This window comes from Pleurodeles waltl, chromosome 4_1 (assembly GCF_031143425.1).
Source record: "Pleurodeles waltl isolate 20211129_DDA chromosome 4_1, aPleWal1.hap1.20221129, whole genome shotgun sequence".
Taxonomy (NCBI): Eukaryota; Metazoa; Chordata; class Amphibia; order Caudata; family Salamandridae; genus Pleurodeles; species Pleurodeles waltl.
Genome location: NC_090442.1, coordinates 231,284,155 through 231,310,156, shown reverse-complemented (window position 1 = coordinate 231,310,156; position 26,002 = coordinate 231,284,155). Strand labels below are relative to the sequence as shown.

The window sequence follows — 26,002 nt, the reverse complement described above, 5'->3', positions numbered from 1 at the left end:
TTTGATGGAGACACATGCCAGTCCCGGTGACATATCACGTTGCCAAATGTGTGACATTCTAAAGCGAATGAATGCTAGATATACGCAATGCATGTGATTTACTGCAACATGTCGTCGCCCGTGCCATGAATGTGACTTATTGTTTGACCTTCCGCCCAATGTCTGCCATACGTCAGGGTCAACTGCCACGTATTGGACATAATAAAATATTCATACTGTACGGCATACGCTCAATTGTGCGACATAGTGGAGTCTGCACTTCTAAATATCGCATAATGGGGGTGAACTGCTGAACGTGTGACACACCGCAGGGAGCAATGCTAGGTGCACCACATAATGGAGGACGCAATGCAAAAGGTGGGACGTTATGGAGGTCGATGTATGACAGATTACAGCATTCACTGCCGAACGTGCGGCATATCAAGCAAGCGTTGTCAAAGCCAAAAGGTCTGGCCTCTGAACCCGTGTGGATACTTCAGTTGATATAGTTACTCATTTGTTCATCTATGCACTTGTCATTACACATCTGCTCATCCACCCATCGACGGTTCTTGTGTTCACTAACTCGTCAGTCCACAATATAACTGTTAGAAATTGGGTTTTTGGTTGGCAGTCAGGTTACCATCTGTCCAAGCAAAAACCCTCACTCTAGTCAGGGTAAGTCCCACACAATCCAAGATTATCCTGTGCGCACCCTCTGATAGCTTGGCACGAGCAGTCAGGCTTAACTTAGAAGGCAATGTCTAAAGTATTTGTGCAATAAATCATACAATACCACCATATAGCACCACAAAAATACACCACACAGTGTTTAGAAAAATATATATTTATCAGGATAATTGTAGGTCAAAACAAAAAAAGTTGCAATGTGAATTTGTAGAGATATCACTGAAAAGTGATATAAAGCGTCATAAGTCTTTAAAAAGCAAACAAAGTCTAATTCAAGCACAAAGTACCTGGATTGGAGTGGAAAATCTCCTCAGAGGGCCACAGAAGAAGAGATACGTGGAAAAATGATGTGTGCGTCGATTTCTCCCCAGCACACACGGACTTGCATCGTTATTTTTCACACGGGGAAGTCGTGCGTCGTTTTCCGGCGCGCGGACAGTCTCTTTCTGTGGATCGCGGGGATTACCAGATGTCACGGGTCTGTGCGTGGATTCTCCTGCTTGTTTTCCGGCTGCTCGTCGTTCTGCAGGGCTGCGCGTTTCGCTCTCACAGCAGGCGTCGCGTCGATTTCTCCTCTGGAGGTCGGGCGGCGTTGTCCTTGCGAGGCCGTGAGTCGAAGTTCCGGTCGTCCCGAAGGCGTTGCGTTGATCAGCTTCGGTGTGCAGCATTTTTCTCGCCGCGGAACAAGCTGTGCGTTGAAAATTTCGGCGCACGAAGCGTCCAAGTGAAAAAGAGAAGTCTTTTTGGTCCTGAGACTTCAGGGAACAGGAGGCAAGCTCTATCCAAGCCCTTGGAGAGCACTTTCACAGCCAGACAAGAGTTCAGCAAGGCAGCAGGGCAACAGCAAGGCAGCAGTCCTTTGTAGAAAGCAGTCAGGTGAGTCCTTTAGGCAGCCAGGCAGTTCTTCTTGGCAGGATGCAGGTTCTGGTTCAGGTTTCTTCTCCAGCAAGTGTCTGATGAGGTAGGGCAGAGGCCCTGTTTTATACCCAAATGTGCCTTTGAAGTGGGGGAGACTTCAAAGAGTGGCTAAGAAGTGCACCAGGTCCCCTTTCAGTTCAATCCTGTCTGCTAGGGTGCCAGTAGGGGTTGTGGCAGTCCTTTGTATGAGAGCAGGCCCTCCACCCTCCCAGCCCAGGAAGACCCATTCAAAATGCAGATGTATGCAAGTGAGGCTGGGTACCCTGTGTTTGGGGTGTGTCTGAGTGAATGTACAAGGAGCTGTCAACTAAGCCCAGCCAGACGTGGATTGTAAGGCACAGAAAGATTTAAGTGCAAAGAAATGCTCACTTTCTAAAAGTGGCATTTCTAGAATAGTAATATTAAATCCAACTTCACCAGTCAGCAGGATTTTATATTACCATTCTGGCCATACTAAATATGACCTTCCTACTCCTTTAGGTCAGCAGCTACCACTTCAATACTGTATGAGGGCAGCCCCAATGTTAGCCTATGAAGGGAGCAGGCCTCACAATAGGGCAAAAACGAATTTAGGAGTTTTACACTACCGGGACATGTAAACTACACAGGTACATGTCCTGCCTTTCACCCACACAGCACCCTGCTCTAGGGGTTACCTAGGGCACACATTAGAGGTGACTTATATGTGGAGAAAGGGGAGGTTTAGGCTTGTCAAGTACTTTTAAATGCCAAGTCGGAGTGACAGTGAAACTGCACACACAGGCCTTGCAATGGCAGGCCTGAGACAAGGAAAAGGGGCTACTTAAGTGGGTGGCACAACCAGTGCTGCAGGCCCACTAGTAGCATTTAATCTACAGGCCCTAGGCACATAGAGTGCACATTACTAGGGACTTATAAGTAAATTAAATAGTCCAATCAGGTATGATTCAAGGTTACCATGTTTTAAGGGAGAGAGCATATGCACTTTAGCAATGGTTAGCAGTGGTAAAGTGCGCAGAGTTTAAAAGCCAGCAAAAACAGTGTCCAAAAAGTGGAGGGAGGCAGGCAAAAAGTTAGGGGTGACCACCCTAAGGCTGTCTGGTCTAACAATAACCAATTAAGAGGCAATTTGAGGTATATTGCCAACCTGTTGACTTTGTTGCTATTCTGAGAGGGACGTGAGAGTGCTGTCTGTAATGTGAAACAGTCTCAATTTTTAGTGACTGCTGAGATGGGTCTGAGAAACTGATGTCTGTCGTATCTAACTGCTACACTGCAAGGGGGAAAGAATGCTGTTTGTAGGGTGTACCTGCTAGTCTGTGCTGAGTGTAAAAGTGCTTCTTGGAGTGTGTGACATCTACACTGGTGGATGTGGGAGTGCTTTACGTAATAGAAGTCTGTCTATTATTGTATGAGATATTGCATAGAGTAGTGCCAAATGTGTGACATACTTGAGAACAAATTGCTACTAATGTGACAGATCACATGCATTTCTTCCAAATGTGTGACATACTGGAGGGCTTACTGACCTGTGTGTGACATACTTATGAAAGCAGTGCAATTGACATTACATAAAGTAATACAAATTAAAACATTCCTGACATAGTGCTGAAACACTGCATAGTGTGTGGCTCGCTGTCTTATGCAGTTCTGGTGGATACTTCTAACCGCAGAGCCTCACCTTTCACACAGTGGATCTGGAGAATTTTCTAGCAGCACTCCCACGCGCGATAGGTGGCGCCGTGGGGCTAAACCTTGAATGCATACCACACTGGATGTGAGAGGGCAGAGCCACATATAAGTGCCACCCCTGCATGCTAACGACAGTTCCTTTCGTTCTGCAACTTCACATCTGGAGCTTGACTCTCCTCTTTATTAGTCTTCCGACGATTCATAAAATTCTTTCACAGTGTGCCAGGGAAAGTTGTCCACACTGTAAACAACAGGATTCAAGTTGTGCTGCAACTACCGGAAACAAATGTGGGTCTCAGACACTCACAAGGTATGCCTCTGGTGCTTGTGCTCCAACCCCAAATGGAAGCTGTGTGACAGATGTACCCAATTGCACCCAGACAGGATTTGGGACTGCTGAGATGGGTCTGAGAAACTGATGTCTGTCGTATCTAACTGCTACACTGCAAGGGGGAAAGAATGCTGTTTGTAGGGTGTACCTGCTAGTCTGTGCTGAGTGTAAAAGTGCTTCTTGGAGTGTGTGACATCTACACTGGTGGATGTGGGAGTGCTTTACGTAATAGAAGTCTGTCTGTTATTGTATGAGATATTGCATAGAGTAGTGCCAAATGTGTGACATACTTGAGAACAAATTGCTACTAATGTGACAGATCACATGCATCTCTTCCAAATGTGTGACATACTGGAGGGCTTACTGACCTGTGTGTGACATACTTATGAAAGCAGTGCAATTGACATTACATAAAGTAATACAAATTAAAACATTCCTGACATAGTGCTGAAACACTGCATAGTGTGTGGCTCGCTGTCTTATGAATTTCTGGTGGATACTTCTAACCGCAGAGCCTCACCTTTCACACAGTGGATCTGGAGAATTTTCTAGCAGCACTCCCACGCGCGATAGGTGGCGCCGTGGGGCTAAACCTTGAATGCATACCACACTGGATGTGAGAGGGCAGAGCCACATATAAGTGCCACCCCTGCATGCTAACGACAGTTCCTTTCGTTCTGCAACTTCACATCTGGAGCTTGACTCTCCTCTTTATTAGTCTTCCGACGATTCATAAAATTCTTTCACAGTGTGCCAGGGAAAGTTGTCCACACTGTAAACAACAGGATTCAAGTTGTGCTGCAACTACCGGAAACAAATGTGGGTCTCAGACACTCACAAGGTATGCCTCTGGTGCTTGTGCTCCAACCCCAAATGGAAGCTGTGTGACAGATGTACCCAATTGCACCCAGACAGGATTTGGGACCAGGATCTGAAGTTTTACATCATTGAACATAACACAAAGCCACGGTCTTTGCAGAGGTCCCACTCCCTCTCCATGTCACAGGTTCAGTCACGGTCACAGGACTAATCCTGTGACCTCTCAACGTCCTGCTTGAAATCCTCTGGTAAGTCAAAGCCCAAGCACAAGAAAGTGAAGCAGGACTCAAATTCATCTTGTCACTGTAACTCCAAAGAAAAGGCACAAGGTCATCAAGATTTGAGTTGCACTCCTTCTATGTCACCGGCCATGGAACCAGTACCGCAGTTGGTTCCGACACACCCCTACTCCCCCAGGACGTTGTTGACCCCACAGCAAATTGAGACCTTCAAGGATGACATTCTACACATCTTTAAAATGCTTCTGTCTCCCGCTGGTGTGCCGTCAGACCCCACAGAACCACAGGGGCCTCCAGATAAGTTACCACTCGTGGGTCCTGCCCCAGTGCCGTCTCTCCCAATGGAACCAGTTGCCGGCCCCTTCAAACTTCAACTTCAAACTACTGCACAGACTTCCACTCCAGCTCCAAGATCCACATTGGTCCTGGTCGCCCTGACACTGATACCCACTCCACTGGCACAGCCTAATGACCTGGTGCTCACACCCATGTGTGACCCCTAGCAGACATAAGCCTGAGCCCGACAAAAGTCATGTTACGAAATCACAAAAGCTCAACCAGCTGTCGTGCAGCATGACTCTAATCTGGTGCTTCATCCACAATACATCAGCAGAGGCTTAATTTTTTTTTGGGTTCTGACTCTGAACAAGTGCCAGAGCAGGGTGGACACTAGGCTACTGATGCTGATGGTGTGGTGGGGAAGTCCTTGCTCCCTCTTGATTATACTAATGATGTTTTATAATTTTATTTACATAGCACCAGTGGACTTGACACTTCTTCTGAAACAGAACTTGATTTACCACATGGGCCACCAAGGGAAAAACACCTCATTTACAGAGGTGGTTCAGAGAGCGGCGGCTGTAGAATTGCAGCAGCCCTCCATTGAGACTAAGACAATTGTTTTGACAGAGATTTTGCAGCCTGGTCCAGCTACATTTGAGCCTTTGCTTCCATCCAGTAAAGTCCTCCCAGACTCCAATAACTGCCTGGTCAAAACCATGTTCTTGTCCACCCATTAGCAAGCAGATGGCCAGGTGATATGTCTGCGCTAGATGAGCCAGATTTTCTCACCAAGTACCCTATTCTGGAAGGTCTCATTGTACAGGCTTTGACTAGTAAGGTGATTCCTGATTAATTTCTGACCAATCTACAGCATAGAGAATCTTAAAGGGTTGATGGCTTTGCAAATGCTTTCTTCTGCCACACTAAGTCTGTTTATTGGGGTGATCTACACATACATTATGCCAGCAGTCCTGGAGGACTTTAGGGCCTCTTTGGCTCAGACTATCCTTGATGGCAAGGAGTGGTAAAATATGTCATCTGTACAGGCTTAAATACCAGGAATTGCATTAGCAGGGCAGCCTGTAACAATGTCATACTTTGCAGACAAGCCTGGATGAAGCCAAGCAAATTTTCTGCCAATGTGCAAGCATCGCTGATGTACATGCCCATTGTTGGGTCTTGCCTTTTTGGAGAGAAGGCAGACATTGCTCTGGAACACTTTAAGGATAGTAAGGCTACAGCAGAACTAATTTAGGAGGAGTAGCTGTCCTTCTTGCAGCAGGAGATACATGTTACTCTACAAGTTTGCCATAGAACATATTTTTGTTACAAGAATGATGGGGATTGTTATTGCAAATGTTTCCTCATCTGAAAAAGGAAAGAGGCCTCAGGCCCCTTCAATCCCTGAGTGCCTTCCTGTCTAAGGACACATTTAGAATGCTCACATTGGCTCTAATCTATTCTGCTCTGCATCCTGGAAATATTATGGTTTCCTGTGACTTGCAGGATGTGTAATTCCCTATGCCCATCCTGCAGTCCCACTGTCTTTATCTGTGGTTTAATGTGGACCTGGAGCATTCTCAATGTACCAAGTCCCCCCTTCAGCTTCACCTCTACCTCTTGGGTGTACACAAAAGTGATAGCTGTGATAGATACCCATCTTCGGAATTAAGGATTTCCTGTGTTCATGTACCTTGACAACTAGGTAATAAAAGCAGACTTGTCACAATCAGTTGTGGACAACTCCTGAACGACAGCAGAACTCATAACATCATTGGGGTTTACCGTAAAAAGCCGAAGTGCCACTTGATTAAGTCACAAAAGCTTCCATTCATTGGGGTGATCATGGATTATTTCCTTTGCCACAACAAGTCTGAGATATGTGGACTATGATCCCAATATTTCAGGCTTGATCTTGAATCCCAGGTTGAGTGGCTCTGAAAATTCTTGGGGGCATATTTATACTCCGTCTGTGCCGAATGTGCGTCAACAATTTTGACGCACATTCGGCGCAAAACTTGCTCCATATTTAAACTTTGACGCCCGAGCCCACGGATGTCAAAATCCTGCCGTGTGCATCATTTTCTGGATGCGGGAAACCGCCTTGTGTTAATCATATGCAAGGTAGGTGTTCCCATCCAAAAAATGACTTAAACAGCCGTGCGTCGTATTTATGCTTCCGGGCAAAAATGCTGCACGGCCGGGAGGTGGAGTCGGAAAATGACGCACAGCCCGATTCGCATAAAAAATTAACGCCTGGGTCAGGGCAGGCGTTAAAATGGGGCAAACACACCTGTATTTAATCAGAACACACAGAAGCAACAGCAGAGAACACACAGAAGCAACAGCAGAGCAGCAAAAGGGAGACATGGAGGTGCTTCTCATCCAGCGTGCATGCAGATGCAGAGCCCAGCAACAACAACAGCAGCTACCACAACACCAGCAGGGACCCCAAAGGCAGCGCAGAAGGCAGGAGAGGATATTCCGCACCAGGACAACCCTTCATGGCCTCAGGGAACATGACATCATCCAGAGGTACAGGTTGAACTGGCAGGCCATTCAGCAGCTGCTGCGCAACATTGAGCCACAGTTGGCACCCACCTTGCTGACACCCCGCACTATCCCAACAGAAACCAAGCTGCTAGCTGTACTTCACATGTTGGCAAGTGGCTCCTTTCAAAGCACTGGTGCCCTGGTTGCTGGAATAACACAGCCATCATTCTCTGCCTTCTTGCCCAAAGTACTGGGTGCCATCATTGGACTCACACCCCGCCACATCTGCTTCCCAAACACACTGCAGAAGCAGCAGGAGACAAAACAGGGCTTTTACCTCATTAATGGATTCCCACACGTCCTTGGTGCCATTGACTGCACACATGTACGCCTTGTGCCACCTGCTGCAACTGAACACCTCTACCGCAACAGGAAGCACACACACTCCATCAATGTGCAGGCCATTATGGATCACCAAAGATTGTTCACCAACATCGTGGCAAAGTATCCTGGGAGTGTCCATGACTCATTCATCTTCCGTCACTGTACCATCAATCAACACTTCCAGGATGGACGATATGGCAATGGACTACTTGTTGGTAAGTACAGAAACCTACTTAAATACACACTGCACAGCAACCCTCTAGGACAAACAACACATACACCACAGCAGCAACATGTGGACAGGAACACACTGAGGTCGGGACATCGCTAGCCATGTTTGAGAGGTCTGCAGTGAACCTGTGTAGGAGGCTGGCCTGGCTTGTAGTGGGTACCAGAGGTACTTACCCCTTGTGCCAGGTCCAGTTATCCCTTATTAGTGTAGAAGAGGTGTTTCTAGCAGCTTAGGCTGATAGAAGGTAGCTATGGCAAAGCAGCTTAGACTGAACTAGGAGACATGTAAAGCTCCTACTATACCACTAGTGTCATATGCACAATATCATAAGAAAACACAATACACAGAAGTACTAAAAACAAAGGTACTTTATTTTTATGACAATATGCCAAAAGTATCTCAGTGAGTACCCTCAGTATGAGGATAAGATATATGTACACAAACCAAAATTATGCAGGTAATAGCAAGAAAAGTAATGCAAGCAATGTAAAGTTACAGTAGATTGCAATAGGAGCACATAGGTATAGGGGCAACACAAACCATATACTCCAAAAGTGGAATGCGAACCACAAATGGACCCCAAACCTATGTGAGCTTGTATAGGGTAGCTGGGACTGTAAGAATACAGTGAGGGTTAGAAAAATAGCCCACCCCAAGACCCTGAAAGGTAGGTGTAAAGTGCACCTACTACCCCCAGAGAGCACAGAAGTCGTGATAGGGGATTCTGCAGGAAGAACAAACACCAGCAATGCAACAACAGTGGATTTCTGGACCTGAGTACCTGTAAGACAAGGGGACCAAGTCCAATAGTCGCAACAGTTTCGAGAGTGGGCAGGAGCCCAGGAAATGCCAGCTGGGGGTGCAAGGAACCTGCCACCTGTTGGAAGAAGCTTGGAGTTCTGCAAGAAAGAAGAGGACTAGGAACTTCCCCTTTGGAGGATGGATGTCCCGAGTCGCGATGAAGCTTGCAGAGGTGTTCCCACGCAAAAAGACCGCAAACAAGCCTTGCTAGCTGCAAGGGTCGCAGTAGAGGTTTTTGGGTTCTGCTGTGGCCCAGGAGGGACCAGGATGCCGCCACTTGGAGGAAGAGACAGAGGGGGCGCCCAGCAACTCAGGGAGCCCTCACAGAAGCAGACAGCACCCGCAGAAGTGCCTGAACAGGCACTTGGAAGAGGAGTGAACCGGAGTCCACCCAAAGTCACAAAAGGGAGTCCTATGACGCCAGAGGACAACTCAGAAGGTTGTGCACTGCAGGAAGGAGTGTCGGGAACCCAAGCTTGGCTGTGCATGAAGGAAATCCTGGAAGAGTGCACAGGAGCCGGATCAGCTGCAAATCACGCAGTACCCAGCAATGCAGTCTAGCGTGGGGAGGCAAGGACTTACCTCCACCAAACTTGGACTGAAGAGTCACTGGACTGTGGGAGTCACTTGGACAGAGTTGCTGAGTTCCAGGGACCACGCTCGTCGTGCTGAGAGGGGACCTAGAGGACCAGTGATGCAGTCTTTTGGTGCCTGCGGTTGCAGGGGGAAGATTCCGTCGACCCATGGGAGATTTCTTCAGAGCTCCTGGTGCAGAGAGGAGGCAGGCTACCCCCAGAACATGCACCACCTGGAAACAGTCGAGAAAGCCGGCAGGATGAAGCGATACAAGGTTGCTAGTAGTCATCTTGCTACTTTGTTGCGGTTTTGCAGGCGTCCTGAGCAGTCAGCGGTCGATCCTTTGGCAGAAGGTGAAGAGGGAGATGTAGAGGAACTCTGATGAGCTCTTGCATTCGTTATCTGAAGAATTCCCCAAAGCAGAGACCCTAAATAGCCAGAAAAAGAGGTGTGGCTACCTAGGAAGGAGGATTGGCTACCAAGAGAGGTAAGAGCCTATCCGAAGGAGCCTCTGACGTCACCTGCTGGCACTGGCCACTCAGAGCAGTCCAGTGTGCCACAAACACCTCTGTTTCCAAGATGGCAGAGGTCTGGGACACACTGGAGGAGCTCTGGGCACCTCCCCTGGGAGGTGCAGGTCAGGGGAGTGGTCACTCCCCTTTCCTTTGTCCAGTTTCGCGCCAGAGCAGGGCTGGGGGATCCCTGAACTGGTGTAGACTGGCTTATGCAGAGATGGGCACCATCTGTGCCCATCAAAGCATTTCCAGAGGCTGGGGGAGGCTACTCCTCCCCAGCCCTCACACCTATTTCCAAAGGGAGAGGGTGTTACACCCTCTCTCAGAGGAAGTCCTTTGTTCTGCCTTCCTGGGCCAGGGCTGCCTGGAACCCAGGAGGGCAGAAACCTGTCTGAGGGGTTGGCAGCAGCAGCAGCTGCAGTGGAGACCCCGGAAAGGCAGTTTGGCAGTACCCGAGTTCTGTGCTAGGGACCCGGGGGATCATGGAATTGTCCCCCCAATGCCAGAATGGCATAGGGGTGACAATTCCATGATCTTAGACATGTTACATGGCAATGTTTGGAGTTACTATTGTGCCGCTGTACATAGGTAGTGACCTATGAACATTGCACACGTGTAATGGTGTCCCCGCACTCACAAAGTCCGGGGAATTTGCCCTGAACGATGTGGGGGCACCTTAGCTAGTGCCAGGGTGCCCACACACTAAGTAACTTTGCACCCAACCTTCACTAGGTGAAGGTTAGACATATAGATGACTTATAAATTACTTAAGTGCAGTGGTAAATGGCTGTGAAATAACGTGGACGTTATCTCACTCAGGCTGCAGTGGCAGGCCTGTGTAAGAATTGTCACAGCTCCCTATGGGTGGCAAAAGAAATGCTGCAGCCCATAGGGATCTCCTGGAACCCCAATACCCTGGGTACCTCAGTACCATATACTAGGGAATTATATGGGTGTCCCAGTATGCCAATGTGAATTGGTAAATTTAGTCACTAGCCTGTTAGTGACAAATTTGGAAAGCAGAGAGAGCATAACCACTGAGGTTCTGGTGAGCAGAGCCTCAGTGAGACAGTTAGGCATCACACAGGGAACACATACAGGGCACATACTTATGAGCACTGGGGCCCTGCCTGGCAGGGTCCCAGTGACACATAAACTAAAACAACATATATACAGTGAAATATGGCGGTAACATGCCAGGCAAGATGGTACTTTCCCACAACCTGTCACACATCTAAAATTAGTGTACAGTCAAATGTTCAGACGTCAATGATCACAACGTATGCAGAGGTTTGGCTAATTGTCACCTTGCAAAATGTAAGCGTCTCACTGATGTTTAAATTAACCCATTGCATAAGTCTACAGGTATGGGATGCCCAGGGTACATAGATGCTAATGTGGTACCACCACTGTCAATTTGAATCTGTGTATGGAACTATCATCTCACCCCCAGTGAAGACACAGGGACACCTGTAACACAAGTCACAATGCTAGGGAGTGCACACTATACTGCAAATACCCAACCATACTGCTGACAACCGGTCAGCAGGCAAACACTCGTTCAGCCAAGGAAACAACACAATGCAGATGGTACATCCTACAAGCCTAGGAAGGAACACAATAACACAAAAGAGTCACAGACAACACAAGACAACTACTGCCATGCAAGGTGGTATTATTAGGGCAAGCTACATCAACATGATCCCATTCATTTTCTTTTTCAGCTGATCAGGGGTATGGGATCCAGCCATGGATTATGACACCATTTGGCAACCCAAGCACTGCAGCAGAGCGTGCCTACAATGAGGCACATAGGAGGACACGCACCATAGTCGAGAGGACCTTTGGCATCCTCAAGTCGAGTGCCTCGACATCACTGGTGGCAGCCTCCTATATTCACCAGAAATGGTCTGTCAGATCATTATAACACGTGCCATCCTGCGCAACATTTGCATACGAATGAACATTCCCTTCTTAGAACCAGAGCCACAAATGCCTGAAGAGGAGGATGCTAGCCTGCAATATGAGGGGGAACAACAACACACAGCTGCTGGATTGCGTAGGCGCCAACATATTGTGAACAATTTCTTTTAAAACAACTCACCATCACCACTGTATTAACTAATGTAAATAAACACCGATAATAATCACCATATCATGGTCTGGGTAATCATTTTTGCTCACCTTTATCTCTAACTATCAGAATAAGAGTTTAGCCTCATGGAGCATTGCTGGTATACTGATCAGGACACAGACATTTCCAAAGCAATTGTGATGCATATTATACAACAGTCACATACACACACACTGTAACTGACATATATCCTGTACATTTCACCTTTGAAGGGCAATAGCAGAGGACCACACCTATTTCACACATACATGTTGGCAACATGGTTCATCGCAGCATATGGCACACAACTAAGACACCATCAGTCTATAAGGCAAAAAAATGCCTCATACATGAGGCAGTGGATGTGCTATTGCATTGGTAACAGGAATATATGACCAGATCCTTGACAGCAGTAAGTCGTACAGCACCTATCTTTGCAAGGACTATCTGTGACTAGAGTTCCAAAGAAGCAGAACATAGACAGTACAAGTGCCACACCTATGACAAGCATTGCACACATGATATTCCATGTACATGTCAGCCCATTTCCTAACTCCTGACACACCCATGCTCCTTGTCTCAACCCACCTGTCTGAAGAGGTCCCTGGAATGGTAATGTGTACCCTGATATTCCCTCCTCTACACACACAAACAATAGTAATCCAGTGTGCTACACCCTTTCCTATGCTATGCCATTGTCATAGTAAATCTGACTGGATGGACGTCAGGTCAATTAAAACACTGGCTTGTAGTTTCTAAGCCCTGTTATCACCTGTAGATTGCTTCCCGTGTGAAAGGTGCTGTTGGCCATTTGAACTGGAATCTCACCTACAGGACTTGTGATAAACTGATGCAGCACACACCTGTGATCACATGCATGCACACCACCCATTTGAACATGCACTGCCCCTGCAGATGTTTGGAACAGCATAGAAGTTGTCATTTTGTCAAATACACTGTTATGCATTGCTAGTAATTAAGCCGTGTAACACAGCCCTTGGGTTTATGTGTCACCTTCAAAAACACTGGACAAACAAGGTTTCCCATGTCAACTGTCTTGTTCTTCCTCCGACCAGTGTAAGTCAGACCACTGAGTATGTACCTTGTAAAATTGCTGGATCCTGATTGACCCTGCATCCTGTCAGCTTGACTGGCACCTGTCTGTGCGTTACCCTAAAGGTTCCTTGTGGCTACATATGTACCACACTTGCTTTACCAAACCTCACATTCCTCAGGGAGTATTTTGTCAGGTGCTTCCTCAATGCATACCCAAATACATTGTATAGCAATATATACATTTTTTAAAAAAAATATATTTGTTTAGTATAGGAGAGTATGTATTTAGGTTAGTATATTTTGTCCTCCATGTGTCCCGTCTCATAACAGGGGGTGAGGGGGTGATGTTTAGAACGTTTCGTTAAATGTGATAAGTAAGTTTAGCTTAGGTTAGTTAGGGACAGTTGTGGGTAATGAGTAGTTAGGGTAGATTAGGGTAGGTAAGGCTTTTCCCCGAGTTTTCTCTTCTGTTATTACCGTTTAATAAATATGTAGTGAACCCTTTACAGTATGTGTGACATGCTTGTAGATCAGGGCCTTGGCATAAGTGTACATGAATTCTGTTGTATTACATTTGTGTCCTATGCTACGAACAAATCCCAACTCAGCTGTAACATTGGCAGCTACCCCAGAGCTACCTTGCAAAGATTCGATCATTCATTGCAACCACCAATCACAGTTACTATCGATCCCAACGTGTTTTTTTCATTAAGTATGTTTTCAATGTCACATACAGTGCTTCTAGATTTATGATTGGGGACACTGTGTTATGTCTGACTGCAGTGTGATGTTCAAGGAAACCCTTATTAGCTGAGTGGTAGTAAGCACTCTTGTAGTATCGTGTTCATGACTCACATAGATCATTTGTGACACTGTTCCGCATGATTACTTATTTGGATGTAAACTCAGACACCTTCATTCATGCAGTTTGTTGACTGTTTGCTTAGAATTTTGGGAAATGTTATATGTGTTAGTATTGCACGGTGGCAACATTTTGCTGCCTCTATTTATTGGCTTAGATATCTCTTGAGGAAGCATTATTCTGTCCAACACAGCATTATGGTGTATGGTTTCTCTTTTCATCAGATATTACCCTCAGGAAGGGCAGAGTATGGTGCAATCCAGGCCACTGTGCATAGTTAGCAGACTACATTATTTCAGGACAGTTGTATTGACAAGCTATGTAATTTGACAGGAGGCAAATTTCAGTGATCTACTGCACGGTTGATGTGTCACATTACACAGAGACAAAGTGGTTGTGGAAGTGCTATTTATTGAAAAGTGCTGTAGTGCTATATGTACCTTGTCCATGATTGTGAGTCCATTATAGTGACATCTTCCATTGTGATCCTACACAAGTGCTAAAGGAAAATGCATTTGACATGCTGGGGTGATGTGTCAGACAATGCAGAGGGACAGGATTTGCCAATGAGTAAGTGAGAGACCAGCACTGGGCAGGCTGACAAGATATACAGTGGTTTGCAGAACAGTCATTGAGTCCAGTTGTTGCAAGACTGGCATGTTACAAAGCGCTGGACCTTGGTAATAGTTGGCCATGTGGCAGGGACTAGTGCTTCCGGGTACTTTTACGTGTGAAGGTGATCTGTTCCATGTCTTCTTCTTCTGATGTGTGTGTTGCCTCCTCTGTCCTTGGTGGTGGTGGTTGTGAGGGGGCAACACACACCTCAGTGTTAGAAGACATGGAGTCAGACATCCCGGTCTCTGCTACCTGTGAAGGTCCTAAGGGCAGTACTGCTGCAAGGAGGATCTACTGGTTCTTGAGAATAGCAGCCACATCATGATGGTAGGCAGCCAGGTCAGCCCTGAGGGGTTCAATGTTGGATTTGTGCACACGTTGACAGGATTGCTGTTGTAGGTGTTAGGTCAACTGTATTACAGATGTGCTGATTTCCTTCAGCCTTTTTTCAAGTTCCTGCAAGATAGTTGTTCGCCCTTGCATAGCTGCTGCCTGTTCTTCAGTTGACATCATGCACGAACGCACCCTCTATAGGCTGGCTGCCATAGTTTGCATCCCCACCCGCACCTCCTTGGTCAGCTCCCGCTGTACTCCGACTACAGTTCTCTCAAAGCTGGTGCCTGTGTCATCTGAGTCCTCAGCTGTATTGGAGCTGGCAGGTCTTACAATTGGGGTTGTGGGTGGGTCCTCTGTGATGGCTGCTTGTTCTGTGCTCCTCCTTGTGACAGAAGGTGGGGTCTGGAGGGTTTCAAGGACATCTTGGAGGGTCTGGTGGCTGATGTTTGTCAGCTCATCATCCATCTCATCAGGGTAGTCCTGGACAGGCATATCCGCAGGAGATCCATCGTCCTCTGCAATGAAATAGGGTACAATTAGTGTATCTGTGTTGTGGCATTGGTGATGTGACATGCCTTCCTTGTGATGATTTCACATTGTGATCTTGTTTCCTGTTCATTGCTCCAGTCTTTCAGGTGGGTATTCTCCCAGGCCTATGCCCCACCTGCATGTCACATGTATTGTGGTAAGTTATTGAACTTGTCAGCATCATCTCCTCTAGTGTTGTTTCAGGCCAAATAGTGATTTGCCACCTTCTTGTCCTACTCAACCCTCCGTCTACATCCATTCTCATGGTGAGACCTTTCACTGGCTGTGGGTGCTCTGATGGCCCTAGCAGCACACTTAACAATCTGGACCTGCCCCAGTCTCTGATCTTTCACATCCACTTATATGTAGTTGAAATGTAGCGTATTCTATGCATTGCATTGTTTTGGCATAATATGGATGTTAGCATTGGTAATGTGTACAGCTGATGTTGGTGAATGTGTGGAGAATGGATTGCCCTGACAGTCGTAGCAGTGTCCTATTTCCTCCTCTGACTGTGCAGGTGTATTTCAGTGACCAGTTACATGTGTCCTCCCCCTCAATGCTGTTGCCTGAGCAGTATGACATTTCGGATGTTGCATTGTGACCCAGGCACAGGATGGACCCTGGCATATGCAGCATGGGTGTGACCTTAATGCTGTGTAGCTCCTAATGTTGATGACATTGGCTGATGTTTGCGGCAACTATGGGCATTCACAATTGACAGGACTGGAACATTTGTCTTGTTTCAGGGGATTGTTAAAGTTGTCATCCTCAACCCACTAATTTAGGTGTGTATGATCCATGGGGACGTTACTGCCATTGGCTACTTGAGCTGCACACACGGCGGAGGTGGTAGTGGCAACTGTTGTCACTGTTACATTCCAGTTGTCGGTATGGCTATAGGTTGTTAATTGGGCCCTAGTTAATGTAGGGGGTATAGTGGCTGATGTGTGATGGGATGTCAGTTTGACGTTGTGCCCTTCCCTCCTGGCGTGGCTTTACCTTTGCTCCATCGTTGGCATGCCAGCATACCCCCATGGAACTGTTGTTGGTGTTGTGTTATGGTGTGCCCCAGCTTCTCTCTGTACAGGCCATGCCCCCATGCCATACCCCTTTACCCATGCCACTCCATGCATATCATGACTTCCGTGCATTTTGTGGTCGGTATCCCCCCCCGGTTGTAGTTGACATTAGTGCATTTTAATTCCCCATGCGACTTACCCTGCATGTGTGTTGTCTCCCGGTATTCTGCGCTGTCCTGTCCTTGAATCCCTGTGACGATCTCCTCAGGGATGACGGCTGCAACCATCTCCTCCATGTGGTCCAGGGCCTCCTGGTGTGCTGGACTCCCACCTCCAGTCTGCAGGGCTGCCTTCCTGTTCCTGGCCATCTTTCCTTGGTCCTGTGCTTGCAGTAATGCCAGCGTTTCTTGCACTCGATGACTGTTCTGCGTACTTCTGCCACACTGTTAATCTTGTCAACAATTTGTTGTCATATTGGCTCTCTCCTACTGATTGGCAACTTTGAGGTGACAAACAGTTGGTGCTAGTGTTCCGTCACCTCTTTCACCAAAATTTCCTGTTCCTCTGCACTGAAGCGACACTTTCTTTTCTTCTTCAAACTGTCCTGGTTCTTGTGTGGGTCCTCCTGGCTGGTTCCTGGTCTGTTGTCATCTTCCTGGGGTCTGTACAGGCATCCGGGATCCATTTTGGCTCTCCTCTGCTGAAATGGCTATTGCGTAAAAAAACACTGCATATCCGGTTTGTGTCGTAAATGGACCCACAGTCATTTCCGCCGCGTTAACGTCGTTTTGCTTTAAGACTTGACACTGTGGTGTGTGTAAAAAAAAAATGACTTACACCTGTGGTTTGCGCCGCCGTGCGTGAAAGTATAAATTTGACACCCGCACAGTGCACTGAAATGGCGTTAGCCGGCGGTAATATTTTTGACGCAAAACTGCACCGGCGCAGTTTTGCATCAAAAAGTATAAATATGGGCCTTGGGACCATATGTACAAACACATTTTCCCATAGACACAGAATGGGCAAAACTGCTTACTACATCTCGCCCTTGGTCTCTTAGGCTCTTGCATCAAGTTTAGAAACATTGCAAGGTTGCATAAGCAATCCCTGTAGTAGAACCTGAAATCCCAGTGGGCCCAGCATCAAGGCAATCTTTCTGACCACATTCATGTCTCAAACTAGATGACCAAAGATCTGCAGTGGTGTCTGATTTCAATTTGTACTGCACCAAATCGGTTTCCCATCTTCACTCAGAGCTGACTTTGGTGAGGGTTGCCTCACTACTGAGTTCAAGGGGCAGTCATCTAGGGAATATGGGCATCAGATGCCTTTGTCTTTATTGGGGAATCTGCTCCACATAAACCAACTGGAGTTATAGGTCACCCGCATGGCCCTGAAGGCTTTCCTGCCATCAATCAAGGGGAGGCTGGTGCAAATTCTCAAGGAGAATACTAGCACCATGTGGTACTGCAACAAACAGGGCAGAGTACAGTCCTGGCTGTTGTGCCAAGAGGTTGTGCACCTCTGAAGGTGGCTGAAACAGCAGACGATTTTCTTGTTGCCAACCACACCTGGGAGGGCCCCTGGATGAAGGAGTGGAATTAATCAGCAGAGGTCCTCTGGTAGATCACACGTGGCATCTATATCCCAACATGGCACAGAGCTTATTCAACCAGCAGGGAAAGCCCTGGATAGATCTGTTTGACACTCTCAATAACATGCAGTGTCAGCAATTTTTCAACAATAGCACTTGTTAGGAGACATGTTACAGCTGACCTGGAATAAGGGATTCCTGTATGCTTTCTCACCCCACCTTTCCTGCCATGAATTGTGAAGATCAAGAATGACTCGCCAAGCCATCCTAATTGCCCTGGATTGGGCCAGAAGAATGTGGTACCTGGAGCTCTTGAGCATGTGCATCTGTCCTCTGATCAGGCTATCACTTAAGGAGGGCATCCTGTCTCATTTACATCACCTCAACTTTCACCTCCATGCATAGAGATTGAGCTGCAGCAATTGACTATATTTGCTGTGCCATCTGAAATGGTGGATATCATCCTTGCGACCAGACTTTCTTCACAAAATCCATATAAACTAGGACAAGTCAATAACCTAGTGTTGTTCCAGGCACAGACCCCTTACACAAAAATCTGTTGGCTGTCCTTTTGTTTCTTATCTTCAGCCCAGCAATGGCTTGTATTGGGCACTGTAAATGCTATTTACTGGCCCTTTTGGCCTTTCTAAGTTTGCTGAAACAACCACCCTTGTTGCAATCAGCTGTTGTGATGAGGTGTATTGAAAGATTGACACACATGTTCCCTTGCAAACCATTAGTGATGCCCCAATGGAACCTTAACTTGGTCTTGAATTTCCTCATGTGTGCACCCTTTGAGCTAATGCATAGTTGTTAGCTGTGCCTCTTGATTTTGAAAACCGTCTTTCTCATTATGATTACATGGGCTCATCACATCAATGAACAGACAAATTGGTGCTGAGGACTGAAGCGGCCTTCTTACCAAAAGTTATGACTTCCTTTCACATTGGAAAATCAATCACTCTGCCAGTGGTCTTTGCTCCACCTAACCCCTTGAAAGAGGATGAGAGGCTCTATGGGTTGGACCTAGAAGGGCTTTTAAGTTTTCATATTGGTTGTACAGAGGACCATCGAGTGGACGGTCAGCTTGACAGCCAGGTCTGGTGGGAAGGACACTTTAGATGCTTAGTTCTGCAATACATTTTTGTTTGAGTCCACTCCACAGACCCTCTGCACTTGGGAAATACTGCTTTCTATCTATTTTAAGATGAGGAATCTGTGGTTAAATACCATATCCACCACACAGAATGTTACTGAAGGTAAGTAACTTGTTCTTCTAAATATGAAATGTAATTCTGGAAGAACTGGTATGAATGCCATAGTTGAGTACACAATGCAAAATCAGTGAGAAAGCACAAGATATACCACTAAATAAGTGCACAATTTGGAGCACACTTCTGAATATGAAACACTTTCAAATGTGTTGTTTGCTGCAGGATTTATCTACAGGTATGTGACATACTTACGTTGCAGGATTTACCATCACGTCTGTTGGCTGTATTGCAGAAAGCACTGACCATTGTGCATCATATTCAATGCTGCATTGCCTAATGTATGACATCTGCTAAGAGGCACTGTCAAAATATATGACAATGTTTGGTATGCACTGTCAAATGTGTGGTATTGCGCAGGACAAAATGACTGTAAAATACTGAATAATTCACTCCCACATGTGACATAGTTAGGTGTGTACTAACAATTCTACCAACTATTGCATGGCAGACTGCAGGAAGCACTACCAAATATGGAATATTATGCAAGGTGCATTGCCAGATGTGTGACGTATTGCATTGCATGCTCTCAAATGTGGAGGATGTAGTGACTGACATATGATGTAATTATTGGTACTCTCAGGAGTATTACTTTTGACAAGAAGCACATCCAAAAGAGGGGCAAACCACAACTCACATCTAGATGTGCTAAAGATTGCACAAGACATTTATGCACCGCTAAATTTGTGACTCACAGTAATGTATACCATTAAACCAGGTAATAGTAAAACATGATTTACAGGGCAGAGAAATGACAGAAGCACACTGTAGGGAAGTGCACCTTTTGGCATGGTTACCCCCCACCTTTTGCTGACTTGAATGAGAGTGTTCTGGGATCCTGCTAACCAGCCTCATCATCAATGTTCTTTCCCAAAACTGTACCACTGTTTCCCCAATTGGCACACCCTTGGCACACATCTAAGTCCTTTGTAAAAGGTACCCCTGCATCCGCAGCCCCCTGGCCTTGGGTCCAGCAACATCCAGTGTGCACCTCTCCTTTCTGTCCAGCCTTTGGTTTTCCAGAACCTACCACTTGGACCCAGCCTGCAGCATCTTTGTGGCCCCGTGATTACCTCATTGAAAAGCATTGGGAGTCCTACGCTATGTTTGCACCCTGCACCCAGCTGCCCCTGTGCTGCTGAGGGTGTGTGTTTGGTGCTGACCTGCGGACCCCAGTGGTATCAAATGCTCTGTGACCAGGGAGGGTCCTTAAGGGCTGCAGCATATATTGTGCCACCCTAAGGGACCCCTCACCAAACACATGCACACTGCCATCGCAGCTTGTGTGTGTTGGTGGGGAGAAAAAGGCAAACTCGACATGGCATCCCTATCAGGGTCCTTGCCCACAAACCACTGGCTGTGGCATAGGTAAGTCACCCCTCTAGCAGGTCTTACAAGCCCTAAGGCAGGGTGCACTACACCACAGATGAGGGCATAGCTTCATGAGCAATATGCCCCAACACTGTCTAAGTCCATTCTTAGACATTGTGCAGTGAGCCCATATTGAAAACATGGGTCGAGAGTTTGCCATTATAAACTTCACAGCTTCACAATGGCTTCACTGAAGACTGGGAAGTTTGGTATCAAACATCTCAGCACAATAAACCCACACTGATGCCAGTGGTGGATTTATTGTAAAATGCACACAGAGGGCATCTTATATATGCCCCCTGAATTTAACCCAAACCTTTAGTGCTGGGCTGACCACTGTGTGCCAGCCTGCCTCTAAAAGACATGTTTCTGACCTCATTGGGTGAGAGCCTTTGTGCTCTCTGGGGTCAGAAACAAAACCTGCTCTGGATGGAGGTGCTTCACACATCCCCCTGCAGGAACTGTAACACTTGGCAGTGGGCCCCAAAGGCTCAGGCATCCTGTTACAGTGTCCCAGTGCATTCCAGTTAGTCTAGTGGAGATGCCTGCCCCCTGGACCAATCCCCACTTTTGGCAGCAGGTCAGGCAGGAAAATTAGGTAAAACAAGGAGGAGTGACCACTGCAAGTAGGACCACCTCTGAGGTGTCCAGAGCTGGTGTCCCCCTCCTTGCAGGATCATCCATCTTGTTTTGGAGGGTAAGGACCAATAGGTTTAGGAATGTGCTCCCCTCCCCAAAGGGATTGGGCACTGGAGGGGTGTAGTCACCCTCAGGGGCAGCAGCCATTGACTACTGCCCCCTAACTCCTGTAACACCCCTAAATCTAGTATTTAGGGGCTCCCCTGAACCTCCCTCACTAGATTCCTGGTGACCACAAAAGTAGTGAAGACTCCAGACGACAACTGATTTGGCCCAGCACTACCTGCGTGTCTGCAGTTTCAAAGACATCTGCTCAAAAAGGTGACACATTCTGGAGACCTCTACAAATCCCCAGAGGACTGCCTGCCCAGCAGAGGAGCAAGAATCCCCGAGGACAGCGGCCCTGTGCAAAATAAATCACTAAAAGGACTCCAGAACTGCCCCCGATTCACGAGTCCTATCCACTCTGCTCCCGATGCCCACGGCCCAAGTCCAGGTGGTCCACTAGTCCAGAGAAGGTCCCCAGGTGATTCTGACCATGAGTCCATCCTGGGTTCACCCCTCCTGGCCACCATGATGAAACCCGCAGCCTGAATCTGGAAGCTTCCAGTTACCGCGACCAGATCTGATGATGATTCCCGACACCTGAAGGTACCCCTATATCTGCAGCCCCCTGGCCTTGGGGAAGCTGATTGATAGTCCAGCAACATCTCATTGAAAAGCATTGGACACCTGATGCTGTGCTTGCACCCTGCATCCGGCCGTTCCTGTGCTGATGAGGATGTGTATTTGGTGCTGACCTTTGGCCCTACCAGTGCTGATCTAAACCCCCCAGGCCTTTGTCCTGAAACCGTGGGAACTTACCTGCAACTGATTTTCCCCTAAACCCCCCCAGTCCTCATAGGATTAAATTGCAAACCCCACACCAAATTTGACCTCTGCACCCGGCCGGCCCCATGCGGCTGGTGGTGTGCTTTTGGGGTCAACTTGAACTTTGACCTGTGGACATCCTAACACCCGAAGACTGGAATCGTAAGTCGTGTATTTACCTGCTCTCTGTGCTAACAGTTTTATCCCCTGGGAGTCTATTGACTCCTATGAGAAATTACACTGTGTCAACTTTTGAAATTGAAAAGTGTTACTTGTATACTGTTTTATCTGCAAAATCCAAACAAAGCAAATTTGATGCATGTGCTTTATACATACTTAAAACTGTACTTACCTGCAACTAAGATCCTTTGGTTCTAGTAATAAAGTAACAAAATATATTTTCGCTATATAAAAATAATTGGCCTGGAATTAATCATTGAGTGTGTGTCTCATTTATTGACTGTGTGTGTACAACAAATGCTTTGCACTACCCTCTGATAAGCCTAACTGCTCGACCACACTACCACAAAAGAGAGTATTAGTGTTATCTACTTTAGCCTCTCTTAAGCCTCTGGGGAACCCCTGGACTCATTTTGGTATAGCATATACAGAGCCAGCTTCCTACACACCCTATGAGATGCACATAAATCTAATGATTATATATTAAGAACATTTTAGACACTCAGCTGGTTATACTACTAAATGTGAGACATCACACGCAATTGCTAGGCCCACAACTAAATCTGTGACATACTACAATGTATGCTGCTACTTTTGGTGAGGTCCTGCAGTACATGTTCTAATTATGAAACACCGCTGCATCATGCATTGCTAATATGACATACACCCGCCGACCTTCCTAGATGCATATTATGCCAGCATACTGTGAGAAGATTGGCTCTGACTCAATTAAGTCCCAATCCTCTCTAGATTTTTTGAATTTGTACCAGGATTTTTGGACCTCTGCTGTGAGTGAGTCTCGATAAGTGAGTGTCAGACTGTAAGCTTCAATACAATGAATTTGAATGCTAATCACCTTTTAAATTAAGATTAACTGCTGGAATAAGAGACACTGCACTGGTTATACATGAACACGTGGTTACTCACACAGAAGGGCTACTTTTTAACTCAACCTTGTACCTGCAACCAGGTAGCCTGTCGTAGCTGAGACAGTGAATAAATTCAACTATTCCTTTTTGACTGTAATTCAGTCTGTAGTGCTTTGCGGTGTTCACACTCTAAGTGAAAGTTGCCCCAACATATTAACTTCACGTTGACTCATTATAAAGGAAAGATGAAGGCCTCTTTCCCTATGTTCAAAAGGGTACTGAGTGCAAACATTTTATTATTGTGGCTATATTTGCGATCCTTCATATACTTTTGGGTTTTCTGTATTTTCTTGAGTCAGCCCTTAATGAGAATCAGGATTTGCTGCCCTAGATGTAGACCAACCCCTCCCCAGACAATAAACACATTTCAAGGGCATTAGCCATCTCCTGGGAGATTAAGGGGAATGTTATGCTAAATAGACTCATTCACTCACATTCACTGACAAGTCTGGGAATGCTTTTCTCAGTGACAAAGTGGGGAGGGGCAGCCAGACCTCCAGCACAGCTTACTTTTGACACTTTGGAAGGAAAGAACCAGTTCGGTCTGTCAGGGCTGGAAGTACAGGCTCTGGAAGAGTTGTGACTGAACAAAGCTTGATTTTTCCATCTTGGAAAACTGGAGAAAGCTGTGAGGTGGACAGATCAAGGGTGGAGGAATTATGTGGCATGTTTGGAGTGCGCAGAGATGCCCATCTACTAGAAATTTCCATCTTCTCTTTTAAACCACTGCATAGGGGAAGAACTATGAGAAGAAAGATAAATACAGAGGAAAGAAAACAGACCAGTGTTCCGAAACACTCCTGCCTACAGAGGATTTAATGCTTGTATTTCTAAGGATTCTTGTCTCTAGAGCCAGTGCCACTATCATTGTGGGACAATGGAGGGTGGACATGTTTGTGACCCTGAAACAGTTGGTTCCTTTTAGGCTTCTGTGGACTGGTCCTTTGGTACCACATGACTCATGCTTGATGCACAGGCACCCAAGTGGCCATGGGAGTACTGGTAGGACTTTAACCTGCCTTGAGGGTCATGGGGTTCTGCTGAAGGAGGACTCAGGACCAAGTAGATTTCCATGAGCAGGCACAGAAAAGCAGCACCTGGGCTCTGTGCCTGCTGCTAGGAAGAAAGCAGATGGGTCCTAGAGTTTTAAAAGAACCTGGGAAAACAGGTGGGGGAGCTAAAGCGGCACATAGGCAGGTCCCTGGGCTCTCTAAAACCAGGTCTGGAAAAATCTGAAAACTGTAGATGCCACGAGGCCTGGATGGCGGGTGTGCGTGCAGTGCCAGTAGACTGAAAGAAGCCAGAAGGGAAAGATTCTGTGCAGAAACAATGCAGGAACAACCAGGACTAAAGGCATTCCTCAGAAGGAATTTTGTCTGCCAAAAATTTGCATATTTGAGCTTAAGCTTAAATATTCTGGTGTGTATTGGCTTTTGATATTAGGTTTGTGGTTACATACAAAAAATGATTTTGACATTGTGCAGTGTTGACTATTGAAAACGTAATTGATATAGGTATTGTTTCTAGTAAGTCACTGCATATAGTAGCTTATGTTATTTATAGGTGGTACCATCCTAAGATGTTTCAATTTTGATCTGCAAAACTACGTATTTTACCTTTAATTATTATTTTGGCATCCTAACAAAGTCAATATGTCTGTCGTCGTGTTAAGGGTTCCTTCAGCTCAGCGGGTCCACAGAAAATTTAGAAGACTTGATCCGTGAGATTTTGCTTTATTGTGTGTCCCTTGTTGGTTTTGAAGTGTGTTAGAGAAGGTCATCTTAGACATTTTGTCCTGCCATGGTTTATATATTTGTTACATTGTGTGTTTTATTTAGGAGTGTATGTAATAAAGTACATTCTCATTTTTAAGGAGAAAACACTGGAGAATGAATTATTAAGTGTTTTTGTTATGTGGCGGAGTTCTGAGTCTGTAGTCCACAGCTCCTCCTGGGCCTTGGACTGCTCTACTTTACTACCCTAAGAGTCAGGTGCATGTCATGCAATAGAATGCTCTGCCAAGTGTGTGGCACACTGCAGGATATTATGGTGTGCAAGACACTGCCAATGGTGTGAAAAGCTGCATGCTGTGTGATGTAGGGCGAGATGTATCGATGTTCCATTTTGCATTTCCTAAATAGAAAATTTTAGGTAATCGCTACTTAGGAAATGCAAAATGTAATGTAACAAAATAGGGATTCCCTAATAGCGATTCCTACAGGGTCGCAATCGCTATTAGGGAATCGCTGTTAAGAAATGTGACTCGATTTGTTCCTATGGGCCTTCAGGAAATGCAAAACCAAGGGTGCCGAGGGTCTAAGGCCCCCTTTGATGCACCCCAAAAATTAATTGTGCACATGTGAAGTGCACGCTACATGGCACTTTGAATATTTTGCATATTTAATGCATTTTTTTAAATTCCACATATTACCTTCAATTCCGAGTTGATGGTAACTAGCATTTCCCAAATGCCCATTTCACATTTAGGAAATGATTGATGCATGTGCTTATGACATCGCAAATAGGTAATCCTTATTTGCAATTTCATATTTACGGAATTTCCTATTTGGAGTCGCAATTTTAGGGAATCGCAAAAAGTCGCAGGAGGAATTTGCATCTTGATAAACCCTGGGTACATTCTGGTGGGCCATGGGTAGGCCTAAACCCTCTACGTTTACATCATACA

General features: G+C 46.3%; 1 protein-coding gene across 1 annotated transcript in view; it reads left to right on the top strand.

The window, feature by feature from the left end:
• The window catches only part of LOC138288499 (poly(3-hydroxybutyrate) depolymerase-like), a 240,661-nt gene that overhangs the window by 158 nt on the left and 214,501 nt on the right, over nucleotides 1-26,002 (top strand). The window lies entirely within an intron of this gene.